Source organism: Drosophila subpulchrella, chromosome 2L, assembly GCF_014743375.2.
Source record: "Drosophila subpulchrella strain 33 F10 #4 breed RU33 chromosome 2L, RU_Dsub_v1.1 Primary Assembly, whole genome shotgun sequence".
Classification (NCBI taxonomy): domain Eukaryota; kingdom Metazoa; phylum Arthropoda; class Insecta; order Diptera; family Drosophilidae; genus Drosophila; species Drosophila subpulchrella.
Window position 1 is genome coordinate 1,629,750 of NC_050610.1, and position 14,627 is coordinate 1,644,376.

The window sequence follows — 14,627 nt, forward strand, 5'->3', positions numbered from 1 at the left end:
GGGGAGAGTGGGGGGTCTGCATGTTGTTCTGTGGCTTCTTTGGGCAATTAGATTGGGCATTTAGCCATGAAATTTGCGAACATATGGCTTCTATCAGGGAAAAAACAAACGGCCGGTGCTAACAGAGCGACTAACAGAGGGCGGTTAGCAGAGCGGCGCACTGTTAGGGGAGGGGGCCTGGGGCTCGGCAATTGCAGTGTGAGGCTTGGATTGGCGCTCTTCGGGCGCCCTCTCTCGCGCTCTGTCTCTGCTGTCTCGCCCGTCTCCGCTTCTTGCCCCGCTCCAACCAGCTGCTCGGCTGGCTTCGGCTGTCGCTCGGCTCTCGCTCGGCAGTGTTACAGAGCATCTGCGTTCTTCAACATTCTTCAACAGCACCGCGGATGCTCCACCTCGCTTCTTCTTGGTCCGCACTCGCCGCACTCTCTTAAGCGCGGGCTCTCCTGCGGCGCTCCGCTGGCTCTCTGGTTCTTCTGGTTGGGCCACCGACTGGTGGGGCTGTCGCTCTGCAGCTGCGTTCGTGCGCTTTTTGAAAATAGTTACAAGATGGTTGTCGAAGTGAGTGGAACGCCGCAGCGGTTCAACGGAAACGGTCGCATGGACTCTTGAGCAGCCGAAGAAGCTCGCTTCCGAAGTCGCTACTAAAAACTGAAGCACAATCGCGTTCTTCTGCGTTCTTCAAGTGGAAACGCCAGCACAAAAAGCAAAAAACCCACAACACTAATTCCTCTGCGAATGGGAAGAATTCCAATTCCCATCGCCAAAAAACCCAGTGAAACAAGAAGTGCATTCGGTTCTCCTGCTCGTGGAGCTATTGTTATTTTTAAATTGCTGACCGCAGAATATTTTTTCTGCTCAAAATAGACGGCAACACACAAAAAAGAGATGCCGCCGAAACAGAAATAAACCGAAAACCCAAAGGGTAAAAACTCGAAAGTGCCAAAACAAACAAGAATTTCACTTAGAAAAAGTGCGTGTTCTAAAAATATACAAATACAAAACCGCAACAAAGTGGCGAATAGAAATATTTTGCTGCCCAATCTCGACCGAAACTGCATTTTGTTAAATATATTCAATCTGGAGAAGCAAAGTGTCAAAGTGTAGTGCAAAAATATTTATAAATCTCTGCCAAAACATAAACAACCAAAAGAGAGAAGAGAATTCTACTCACATTTCGTGCATTTTAAAAGATTTTCGTATTTTGGAATACGAAATAAACAGAAACACAAGAAGCGGAATCCATTAGTTCCGCATTAAAGTGTTAAAATAAATTAAGTCTTGGATACTCCGTGAACTTTGCATTTTGGAATACTTCAATACTTCAGCAGCATTTTGGATATCCGTGCTAGTGAATTCTATATACATTGTCGTTCGATCTGGAGGACCTAAGGAAATAATTTCACAAAGGTTGGTAAACAACTTGTGTTTGTGATCGCTGTGCTTCTTGAGTAATAGATTGTGGCTGGCATAAAAAAATCCACTTATTGCCGTCGCAAAATATTTATATTATGCACACGTCATTAAGCATACGACAGGTTGGCCAATGTAAGAATCTGCTTGTGAACCAGCAAATGGCCATGAGAAAAATGTAAACAAGAAATATCGGTGTTTGCTTGTTAAATTATTTAAACATATTGAAATATTCAAAATGTTTCATTTTAAGGTGTTCAACTTTTCTGCCTATATTCTAAAAATAATTTTATTTCAATTTTGCACTAAAAATAAGTGTAATGTATTTAAGTGTAAAGTATTTAGTCGTGCATTTATAATTAAAAATTAACTAACATTTGTGAGTCGTAAAAGTAAAAAGAAGTGGTAGAACTTGTTAACATTTTCTAAAAGAGGTTTTTTGCCTTTTATTAAACATTTTACTAAACTTTAAATAGGAAGTATATATGAAGTTAATAACAGTAGTGCAAAAGTTTTAAAGAGGCGGATTACCAACCGACTAAATTGATCGAATACAATACAATTATTTGTATAAAGCTTTTCTTAAAAAAATAATCGAAAAAGGAAATGCGGAATATGTGGGGAAATTAGTAACAAAATTTGTAAAATACATTTTTCAATTTCTGCTAAAAAAAACTATTACATTTATAAATTTAAATTTAAAGAAATATAAAAAACTTTTAAGAGCTGGAAAATATTCTCTCACATTTTGTTCTATTAAAACTGTACCAACTGTTATAATTTGGAATTAACATATGCAGCTGGGGTTAGGTAATTGAAAAAGCCCGACAGACTTTCCAGGGAAAACGAATCCATTTCCAACAGACCACAAACACCTGGACACAGCCGAGAGTGGGATCTTTACAAAGAACAATACTTGAGCCCCAGCACACACAAGACGAGTACTGTAAACAAAAGTCCCCGAGTGCATATCTCATTACCAGACCAAGGATCATCGTCAAAACAAAAGAAAGAATCGCAAGAAAGAACAGCCAGTATAGGCAGAACAAAAAGTCGAAACTTTTCTCATTATCAACGCAAGTGTTTTCTGCACTCTTGTTTTCCCTTTACTTTTTGTATTTCTTGCCAGTAGAAGTGTCAGTCAGGGCCATGGATATGGCCACCGGCAGCTGGTCAGCCTCAGTTCTCGGTTCTCAGTGGCAAATCCCACACCTCACACCGGAATCAACGTCATTCATAAAGCCGAAAGAGGAAAAAATTAAAAGACGGGGGACATTTTTTACATCTGTCATAAATTTCCCTGCACTCGCACATAAATCTATTTTCTGCATTTTATTTGTTTATTTAAAAATTCTTGTGCACATCGAGAAGAACAGAAAGACGAGAGCCATAATTTGCAACCTGATTGATGTGACAATTCCTTAATTAATTTTTGTTGGAAATACGCTTTATATATGGCTGCCATTTAATTAGCAAATCTGTTTTTGGGAGAGGTAATACATCAGGGTAAATGATGTGATGCGAGTGCAGCAGAGAAATGGGTTTATTCACACCGCAGAATCTATTATCTGGCTCGTTTACCTCCCCGCGGCCAGGTAATTGACCCCTAGTGATGTCCTGCATTGCCCTTCCTCCTCAGATATAACTCTATATATATGTGACCGTGTACCTTTTCTCACGAATTGTCAATCAAAATATCATACCCACCGAAGCATTTTGGCATTGTTAAAAGGCAGCGCCCAAAAATTAAGTAAAGCAAATATAAGAGTTGCTGATAAGGCCTGGGTGTTGTGTGCTTCTGTTGAGATCGAGTTCAGTGACTTAACTTATCACTGCCTGCTGAAACTTTTTGGCTCAACATTCTTCGTTCTTCTGGCTTCTTGTTTCTTGCTTCTTGTTCTTTTCTGCTGATAAGACTGGCTGAGGCTGAGACGCCGAAGAAACCGAAGCCGTTGCTAATGTGATTACGCTGCATTTTAATAGTCCAGCGAGAACAGAAATCTGGATGGGATGATGACAAATACTTGATTCTTATTTAAAGTGATTAAACATCTTTCAAAATTTTGTATAGGTTTCTTGCAAAATTATTCAGCCATAAACAGGAAAGCATGTCAAAAATGTTAGTCAACATATGAAAAAAAAATTGGTTCTTTCTGAAACCATTGGTATGATTTAAATATTTTGTGCATTTTGTCATTCAATATAATATACAAGAACTTCAAGAAAAAGTTGCAGTTGCTATGCAACTTCACATAATTTATTAGTTTCTTATCAGTTACTCAAGCATTCGCAAACTCCATTATTTATACAACTTTGCTTTGGCAATAATTAAGAATACATTTTCGTATCGGACAAACTCCTTAGGTGGGCCACAAATCAAACGGAGGAAAAGTTTTGGTCGGCAATAAATAATTTAAAATTAATTGGCCAAGTTGAAGGATATATTTTCAAATAAATTTGTTGTGGAATTGTCCAATGGCGACAACTACAATCCTTGAAGAACTACCACTCGAAATTGGACAAATATTTCCGATCCATAAACATTGTTAAGAATGCAGAAAGCATTATATTTTAACCGCACCATCCCCTCAGTGGCCCACCCAATTAGCTTGGGCTACTTGTGCAGTAAATAAGCCACAAAAAGAAAAATATACAAGATGCTGAAAAAAACAAGAACGCGGAGGATGAAAAGCTGGCAATAGAGGCAAATATTTTCTGCGCCATATTTTGCAGCCAACGCACATAAATAAGCTCTAGACCAAGAAGCCAAAAAGGCAACAGAATGGGCGTAGCAAGACTTGGTCGCATTGTTGCTGCCACTGCCGCTCTGTTATGGTTGGCAACTGGCCAAAAAGACATGGCCAAATGTGCGCCAGTGCTCGCTGCCAGCCATCATCCAAAATTCGGCCTCCCATCAGCCCCAGCCTCATCCCTTCATTTCTGCCTGCTGCCATCGGCCAATTTCTGTTGTCGGCTCGCTAATAAATAATTTTAATTGTATTTCTTTTAGCCGTACTCTTTTATTTGGCTGCCCCACTTCTTTGGTAATAAAAAGATTTCCATTGTTGCACTAGTTGGGCTGCGGGAAATGGCTAAAAAACGTGATCAACAGCAAATTGAGTTCGCCTTTATGACTTGGCCAATTTGCACAGTGTGTGTGTCTTATCAGGCTGCAGCGACAGCATTGAGGTTGGCCAGGTTTTCCCCTGCTTCTCCCCATTTTTTGTGCACATTTTCCGTGCCGTCTGCTGGTGCCTCCTCCAATCTTCGGTCGACAAATATGTCGAGTGCTTGACTTGGGCAAACTTTGTCACTGATAAGACTGTTGAACACCCCGATCAGCCTTCCTCCTGCTCATGTTCGGAACTCTTCAATTTTATGCTTCTACACGGGAAAAAAGATTGCCCCTTGGGTTGCTTATAGTCCTATTTTATCTTGAAATTCTTTTCCTTCGGAAATTGAGCTCGAAAAGTATTATTTAATCTTAAAATATGAGTTGTTGAAATTGTAGAATTTTTAATCTGAGTTCTTTCTAAATTGCTAATAAGTAATCGTACCACTTCTTTCATTCCAGAACTGATTACAATCTAAAAAAAAAACAATTTATTTAAAGCTTACACTTGAAAACAACAACTAAATACGAATACAAAATATTTGTTCCCTTACGAACAATGTCTAATCGGTGACCAATCAGGGGCCTTTTTTTTCTCCGTGCAGCAAAAAGAACCATAATAACCATACGCCACGTTGCACTGAAACTGAAATGAAATGAAACGAAAGTTGTCTTGGTTGCAAGCTTTTTTTCGGAGACTTGGTCACGTCTTCAATGCACTTTTGCCACTCGAGAGGGGGGGGGGGGGGGAGGGGAGGTTCGGTGGTGTGCAGTGACATTTATTGCAGCTTGTTATTGGTGTTGCTGCAGCAGCAGCTGAATCAGTGGTCCCTCACGAGTATCTGTATCTACACACAGCCAATGCCCGAGTGTAGTATCTACATGCAAGACACACCCACACAGAGGCAATGAGTTTTATAGGCGCTTTCAATACTGGGCCAAGGTAGTTTTTATCTTTTTACTTTGCCATTTCATTGTTGATGCGATGGGCGTTGTTGTTGCTGGTCCGTCTGGCAGCTTTATCCGACTTTTTGTTGCCTTTTGTAATTGCAATTTGCAATCCTTGAACAACTTGTGCTCTCTTTTCTTCGCCATTCCCTCATTGCCTGCTGTCTCTTTAATTTTTCATTACTCATCTGCTTAATTTTATTTATTTATTTTTCCTTTGCCAGGTGCGAGGAAATACACAGAAAAAGCACGTGCTGTGATACGCTTTTTCGTTATTTTACAGCAATTGCGAATTTAAAGAAGTAGCCAGAAATAATAGTCAAACTTAAAGCAATAAACAAAATTTTAAATTCGTAATTTTTTAAAAATAAATAATTTTTTGGTGAAATTTATTTATTTTCCTAGTCAAAGCTCTAACCAATTCGGCTACAAAATACACACAAAATCTCTAACAATAATGATTTAAAATATTTACAAATTGAGAAGCTCTTTCGCATTTCAATTTTGATTTTCCTTCCATTTGGTTTGTTAGTTTTATGTTTGTTTTCGATTTTCCAATGACGTCTGCCAGAAATTTTCCATTGCATCGAGACAATTGGCAGCCAAGTCAAGTCAAATGAATGCAATTGGCACACATACAGAGGCGCGCCCGCCCACCCCTCTGTCCCCTCGGAAAACCCCCTCCCCCACGCCTCTGCACTTGTATCTCTTATTCGATCAACCTTCCTTTCTTGGCTTGACTCTTTTGGTTCGTTTTTCAAACAATGCCAAGCTGTCAAAGCTATTGATTTGAGTGTGCGACTTATGTTTGCCATGTGAATGCCTTTGAACGCCCACCCACGCCCCTTTTCCCGTGTCCAACCCCCTTCCCCGCCCCCTACCTACCATCTCGGTATCCTTCTCGCCTGTCTGCGTGTTGCAATCAATGAGTTTTCCTTGGCAAGCGCTTTTCTTCTGCGCTTTTGTCCTTCTGGCTTTCTCCTCGTTTGATCCTTCCTTTCACTTCTTTCTCCCGCCCCCTTTCCCTGGCTCTCAACCCCCTTCCCCTGGGCTTTTGCCACTGCACATGTGACTGCATCTAAAGGCAAAAATGCAGAGCGAGCACTAAAAAAAACAAACGGAGCAAGGGAAGCGAAAATTTTCCACTGCACAAACTTTGTTGCCAAGCTTGTTTTACTTAAATTGTATTTGTACAAGGCTTCAACACTGCCACTTTTCACCCAAACTCCCTGGAAAATTGCCTTTTTTGAGCTTCCAAAAAAGTGCTAACTTGTAGTTTCTGTTAGTTGGTTAGTTGGTCTTAACTTGCCGCTTTTTGCCTGAACCAATTCGGAGTGGAGGAGAGACAAAGTAGAAGTTAGGGATTTCTTGTTCGTATATGCCAGAATCCAGCTGGTTAGGGCCACTCCATCCCGACCAGGCAATGAACCAAAAATCTAAGGCCAATTCATTGGCCCTTGGCCGCTGTAGTGCCAGAGGGAAAACAGCAACAGGGGAAAGGTGGCCATAAACAAGCCTTTCCAGCTGCTGAATACATAGGCATAATCTATGGCCACGTCCTTGTAGCCCGCCCCTCGCATATCACTCGACTTGGCCCCGGAGGCCTTTTGTTTAGATTTATTGCTTTTTCTGTTTGTGCTCCAGTCCTGCCCCAGCCTGGGTTCTTTTTAGTTGATAATTGATGGACATTGTGACTGCTGCACAAAAGGACACCCCTGCACTCGCACACCCAAGCAAAGCCGGCCAGAGATCATCTCTGGGCACACACACTTTTCCGTTCGAAGCCCATCCATATATGCAGAGGAGACAAGTCAATCACACTGATTCAATTAAGTGAAGTGCAGCCACACAAACAAACAGGCACGACACACACGGGGCCAACACCAATGCAAACAGGCTCGAGGGCCCAGTCCAGGCAATCGAGAATCGACCTCAAAACAATTGTTTGCCTTTGTACTCCAATTGCGCTCAGAAGTAGGCAATACAAATGCTCAGCCGCAAATTTCAGATCGGAAGAAGTGATTGATAAACAAAAGTCTTCGGGAGAGGGGATTGATTAAAATAAATATCAATTCTAGTCATATCTTTCACTATCCATAGCATTTTTGAGTTACATTTCTTATGTTAATTAAGGATTCAGTACAAAGGAATACTTTTCCCTTGACTTTATCTTACACAAAGTCCTAAAACGACCTCGATTTGGAAATCTTCGATTGTCACCCAACAATAAATTACTCAGTTTTGCCATATAAGTGACATAAATAACAATCAGCGGCTCCTCCTTGGTTCCCCCGCCCTGTTCGAGCCCTCAACCCACTCGGCTGTCAACAAAGTCATTGCAGGTGTTAAGGCGTGAACGTGCACACAGGAACATATTGGTCGGGAACGAGTGCTAAGAACTGCTGTTAACTGCTCTCAGGACTGAAATCATGTGCCAAATGCCTTCGAGCGGCAACTAAAAGTCGTAAGCAACAGGAGCAACAAAAGCAGCCGCTGCGATGAGGATGCTTTAATGATGACAGCCCAGGAAAAGGAGGAGAACTCAGCTCAAAGCCAAGGACCGAAATCATAGGCACATAGAAATAAAGAGGCAATCTGAACTGGGTTTTCTTAGCCAACATTTTTGTGTGCAACCACAGATCATGATTTTTTAAGTCAAACTTTTTAAGGATATTATTAACTAAATATTTTTTTTTTATTAAAACATTTTGCTTGATTGCAATGTTTTTCTCTCTGTGCAGTTCATTGTTTTTTCCCGGCTGTGTGTGTGGTGTGTGTTCAAGTTGAATGATTGCCGGCGCCTGCTGCTGACAAGTGTTGCGTGTTTTGAATATAGTCCTACATCTATTCAGAAAGTACGTCTATACCCGCTCAAGTATGTCCTTTCGACTTGTCGCCTAATGACAAAGCCAAGCGAATTTCGAGCTCTTCAAGTGCTTTGTTTGCTGGCTCACAGCGATGTTGATTGGCGCTGTCGAGGGTTATTTGCTCGTGCTGAAAGGTCCTTCAAAGAGAACATATGTTTGATCTGCATGCAAGGAAAAAGGGCCCTTGAGTTACTCATTTAGTGGGGTAGGTCTTGTCCCAATTCATTATGGAATACATGTCAGAGTGGTCAAAAGGAAATTTAATGCTTACAAATTTACGAAATACTTTGTTAAATGTTTCTCAGCCACAAAATGTTTTGTTACATTTTAAAGAAACAGTTATAAACTGCCCGTGATGTTGGTCCAGCTCTCATATTGAAATGTTTAAGTGGACAGTGAATAAACCCGCCCAAAACGCCCTGAACAAAAGGAACTGGCTGAAATCCTTTTGTTGATTGACTCACCTTGAATGCCGGCAACTTTGCCTTTTAGCTGACCTGAAAGTTTGTTAATGCCATTCCCCGGATGGCGATAGAATCCCGGCTATGCAAACTGCAGCAGCTGCTGCTTAGCTTCATTTTAATTTTTAGCTGCTGTGCGAAAAAGAGCAACGAATAGAACTTTACCGTCGGGCTTTTGTGCCACTTTTCATGCTGCATTGCAAATTTTTTCAATGTTGCTAGAGGAGATTATGGGGTGGCGAAAACTTTGTAGCACTCATTTCATTCAAAGTTTGCCGGCACGGAACCAAGTCGTGGACAAGTGGAAGGATTTACTGCAGTACTCCGGGGGTCATTCAATGGGTCATCAATCATGCCACGCCTTCTAATCAAAACATGAAGTGCCGAACTGGGGGTTCCGTTCAGGTTATGCCAGCCATATGTGGCCCATTCCCTGTGTGTCTGGCTTGGCCTCCTAAAAGGCTGCAGCAATTTCGTTGATTAGCCTTGTGTCTGCGAAGAGTTTCCTACCACCGCCCACCTTTTTCCCCACCATTTTGCTGTTTGTTATGGCTAAGCATAAAAACTAAACGTTAACGCACACACTCACATATGTTATGTAATTGATACGGAATGATGATGAGGAAAAGAGAGAGGGTAGAAAAGGACATGCCTCAGCAGTTGGGTTATATATGCAGGTATTCTTTTGGGAATCCCCAGTTTTCTTTGACTGAACTATAAGTGCCCCAAAAGGCTTATGGCACTAACAGTGTTCTTAATAAAATCCTTAAATATTATTTAACTTTTCCTTTGTCTTTATAAAACTCAAATTTTATAAAGTCGCACACCTTTTCACTTTAGTCTTTTATTTAAATTTTATAGCTTATAGTGCATTTTCTTGTTCGACTTTAACAGCTTTCCCTCGGAATACCTTCGCCTCTTGCCTTTTTATGTGTGACGCTTGGTTTTTATTGCTGCTTGGCTCGCCTCAAGGTAACAGGCGATGCATGAATGTGGGAATTCACACCACAGAATACTCCCACCCACTGTGCCACCCTGCCACCTCGCACCCAAACTCAAACCTCAGCCATTCCTCAGATGGCGGCCAACACCCAACGCAGCATCATTTGGGCCTGGCTTTATTCCCATTGCCCCGCAGCCCCCTTTGGCACAGGTGCACCTTGATATATGGGCTTGAGGTTGGCCCAAAAGCAGAGGGGGTGGCTCTGGCACGGGCCAAAGTCGTTTTGGGCTTAGGTCGGCGCTGATATATGTATATGGCCACGTGGCAATCGCCAGATCCCCATGGCATATCTCTCCCCTCGTTTATTCGGCATGAGCCACATTTGAGTTTCTAATCAAGGTAATTTTATGTTTGCCAAGCTCGACTAATGCCAAAATTACATTTTTAGTCGTTCCGCCAACAAAGTCCCTCCGTTTCCTTGCCACTTTCCCGCCCCTTCCCGCACAAAGTGGTTTTTGGCCAACACGGCGTGTGCGTGATAAATGCAAGCCAACATTTGGCTTATCCTTAATGCTCATGCGAGTGCTTGTCTGTGTGGGTGTGCGAGTGCGGCTGCGACTGTGGAAAATGGCTATTCTCTTTGAGCTGCTAATTAGGCCAACATTGTGGGAGCGAAGCCAGCCAAGCAACAGCAGCCAATTGTATGCCAAGACAAGCCATTAACATTAGTGGGAAGGATATTGTTGTGTGGCGAGGAGCCAAACAAAGGGTCACATTTGAGGCCGCGTTTGTTGCCTTGACTTGCTGACCAGCGCAGGCCAAAGACGTGACTGGAAGACATTTAAAAACGAGCCTGGAATCCAGGATATCAACTATAAATATAATAACATAATACATAAATATATCAATTATTTAAGAAAAGTCCAATCAATTCTCAAATCTCCAGGCCCCCAAAAAGTATGCTATTTACAATGTGGTCCGACATAACGATGTGTCAGTGTGAGGTGCACGACCCACTTGACAGCTAAATCCCGATACGAATTGATGCATCCAATCAACCATTTCGCCAGCCATCCATCAGTCAATCAATCAATCAGTCAAGCGACCAATTGCGCCTGCGTTTAGGGTCAATAGAGGAGCGCCTGTCAACGATGAAAGTTCCAATAAGAGGGTGTCGGAAAACTCGCGCTGGTGTGTGAGTGTACGGGCTTGTGTGGCGGTGTGTGTGGCTGTGGTGTGAAGTGCATCACTTAATGCATCAGTGAGCAAACGATATCTGGGCCATTGGCACTAAGTGTTCAGAACATTTTCATTCCCAGCCTTTGCTGTGACATGCTTAAACATGTTAAAAATCATTAGTTGATAAGTCTAAATAAAAATAGGGATATCAGGATATTGATGTTTTGTACTTATATTTTCCTTATACTTGTAATATAAAAAATTCAATGATATAATTCTAATTTATGTTTACCATTTTTCTCTTTGTAGTTGACATGTTCAAATTCAACGGGGAACGCTTCACTTTACAAATCGGTAAGTGGAAATTTCAGTGCTCCAAATACATATGGGTTGTGCTCTGCCTAAAAGCTCATTAAAAATTGAATGCATATGCAAATTCAAAGTTTTATTGGGGAGGCAGTCAAAAGGTACGAGTATGACCCAGAAACGCAGCTGAAATTGAAGCTAATCAAAAATACATATTGACACCACAAGGACGTCAAAAAACGAGGAATATAAAGGGAACTCAGCAAATGCTAACGGAAGAAAAGGGAATGCCATTCAAATGTTGATGCTGGCACTTTTCAAAGCATTTTCCCTTTGCAAGCCAACGAAATATATGTTTGTTTGTGATCTTCCATCTGTGAGAGTGTCGGTTATACAACTTCCCACTTTTTGTTTTGAATATTTGGCAACATTTCAACTAACTGACACGCTCGACTTTGAATTCCTTTTCTCTGGTCTCCTCTGTCACATTAATCATACGCCATGTGTTACAGGCCGGCACATTGGATTACCATGGGCTCAAAAAGAAATTCTGGCCAGCACATGAAAATTTCATTAAATTTTAAGCTTGTTATTGTCTGTCTGTCCCTCAGTCTGTTATGGGCCGGAATCTGGTTTGGGTTTCGAGTTTCTGTTGTTGTTGCGATGACAAACGCCCCGAAAAGCTGTCATTAGTTGAAATCACATGTCATTGGCAGGGCGAAAGTGACCCAAGCGTGCTCGTCATAGGAACCCAAGAGAAAGGCGTAGCCAAAGGGGGTCGAAAGGTCTTTGGGGAAAGACAAGGTGAGCCTCTTGATGCGAAAAGCTATAAAAGATTTATGTGGCACCTTGGCTGAGTGACTTTGAGCGTTGGCTTTCAGAAGACTTTCTTTAAGATTTGTTTTTCGAAATTTCTTGGGACTATATTTTATCTTGTAGTTCATATGTGATCCATAGCAATTAAAATTTTGAAATACACTTAAATTAAAAAATGAATTATTTGTATCTTGTTATTTGTATCTTGTATCTTGTTAGTAGTCCGAACCTTAAACAGTTCTTAATACCAATCGTCCCCTTGTAAATATCATTTCCTACGCCTATGAGCCCTTGTCAAGTGTGAAATTTGTGTGTCTGTGAAGCATCGCCATGTGTGTATGGGCTGGTTGTGTTTGTGTGTTTGCCTGCATCTGTTGTTGTTGGGTGCTTAAATGTTTGCCTACGTGTCAGCCTTGTCATTGGCAGTTGCTCTCTCGCTCGCACACAATGATGCTTTTATGACAGTTCATTGATATTCATTTGTGTGTGTGCCATTATATAGAAATATCCTTGGCACGGGAAGTGTCCCTTTAACCCGTTAAATAACTTTCGGCCAAATTCGGATATTTCAAGTCAAGCGCTGGTTAAAAAAAATCAATTAAATCCATGAAAGGCAGCTGGGGAGGAAGAGAAAACCGGCAACGGACCGCAAATCGGCTTATGGCCATAAAGCGAGTTCCAAACGAAACTCAATCAAAAGTGAAGTTTGATTTCCTGCATGCGACTTTCCTTTATTTCCTTTTCCTTGCATACTTTGCTGCGCCCGGGAGAAATGTTGGAGAAATGCTGGCAATTTCCAAGTGCTCAGTCAACTCTGTCTCAGTGTTCCTCGACCATATCCCCTTTATTCATTCCCTTTCTCACTGCCTGTCTTTTTATTTCCCTGCCTCAATCAATATGGCTTAGGCGGACTCGTTATAAATTCATGTCCTGCGTTTTTCTTTATTTTGTGTGCATGGAGCCCCAGCATGAATATGAATGAATAAATGAATGTGGGCATGTATAACTGTGGTTCAAGTAATAGCTACACAAAATATTTGTATTACATCTTAAATAGCCATATCTAAGACAAAGTGGTTTTGGAAACTTTTATCTCCAAATTTAAATCGTTAACTAAGCAGTACTTAATTGAAATCACCATATATAAAAGTAAATTATCTATGAAACATTTACATTTATTTAAGTCGAACATTTTTTTCCACAATTTTGATTACCACAATTATAAGGAATTGTTGAGTTAAATTTTAAAAAGTGTACAATAAGTTAATCCTTACCCTACAATTATAGTACCTATTACTTTGACCATAACTGTTATATAAGCCATATAACTCGGGCACATTTCTTATGACAGTTTTTTTTCAGCTTTCCCTTTTGGCCAGCCTTCTTTCTGTTTGGCTTTTTCTACGCCAATTGAACTATCTAAAAAGAAAACTCTTTTTCTATTCCCCCTCCTCTTGTTGCCATTTGTGCGGAAATTCCCTTTCAAAATCCTCTCCACCAGCAGGATGGAAAAGTTCAAGTGTCGACAAACTTTAGCTTCAAAACCAAAGCAAACAAAATCTCATCAATTTTTCAATGCTCACCTTGAGGAAGAGGAAACCCAAAACAACAGCAACAAAAATTAGCAAAGTTAAGGGCGAAGCGGAAATTTCGTGAGGTTAAAGGGGAGGAAAAGGTGGGAGGACTTTCCACATCCCCCTGAAAGCCCATTGATATACATCTTCTAGGCCGAGAGCAGACACTGAGACACTTAATCCGCACGTTTACACCTCAACGCACACAACAAACACTCGCAAAGAGGCGGGGGGCGTGGCCGGGGGCTACGTTACCTTCGACTGGGTATTCACCATAAATTTGTGTATCCTACTTAATAATTAACCGGAGAGGGGGGCGTGAAAACTTTGAGGCTTCCTCGACAAAAGACTCAAAGACAGCTTAATAAGGATGTGGCAAGTGGAGGTCGGAGGGGGGACCCAAAGGGGTTGCCGTGAATGGAAAGTGGGGAAATCAAAGGTAAGATTAGCTCCAATATGAGGCCAAGATCGGGAGAGGAACTGAACCAAGAAGAAACCTTATAGAGCTCCCTATTAATCGATTTTCTGCAAATTAATTGCGATTCATCGAAGCGGTATAATAACCCACGCCAGGTATCACATTAGGTGCCTGAAGGCTTTCCATGTATGCCTTTAATTAAACTCTGATATAGGTAATAGGATTTAATCAAGACTGTTTAAATATATTTTTACTCGGAATCTTTTTCCATGGTATAAAGTCAAAACTCTCCCTAAGAAACTGGTTTCCAAATCATTGTAATTCCATTTAGCATTCTCCCACCGCATATCAAACTTATATCCAATCAAAATCCACCTTGACTTTCATGAAATGATTGACTAAGCTGAACCAATCAAACCAACGTCAACAAATTCTCCCATAAATACCTTGAAACTTAACAAGTTTTCGCAAGTGGACTTTTCCTCATTCATTCAGCGTCCTAAGCTTTTCCAGAGAATTTCCTACTCCGTATTTACTTTTCCTGCGGTTTTCGCTTTCTTTTTCTCGCGTCAGCAATAAAAAAGGTGAGGGAAAAG

General features: G+C 41.2%; 1 protein-coding gene across 6 annotated transcripts in view; it reads left to right on the plus strand.

Annotated features, from left to right (window-relative positions):
- Positions 1-527: 527 nt before the first annotated feature.
- LOC119548508 overlaps positions 528-14,627 on the plus strand; it is a 39,984-nt gene continuing 25,884 nt past the window's right edge. For 4 of the 6 annotated variants that reach the window (XM_037855788.1, XM_037855791.1, XM_037855790.1 and 1 more), the window contains exons 1-2: positions 530-1,404; positions 11,227-11,271. The gene's annotated coding sequence lies outside the window, so the exon portion shown is untranslated. Of the gene's footprint in view, positions 1,405-11,226; positions 11,272-14,627 lie in introns of all 6 variants that reach the window. The other 2 variants (XM_037855795.1, XM_037855794.1) reach the window with 2 other exon arrangements.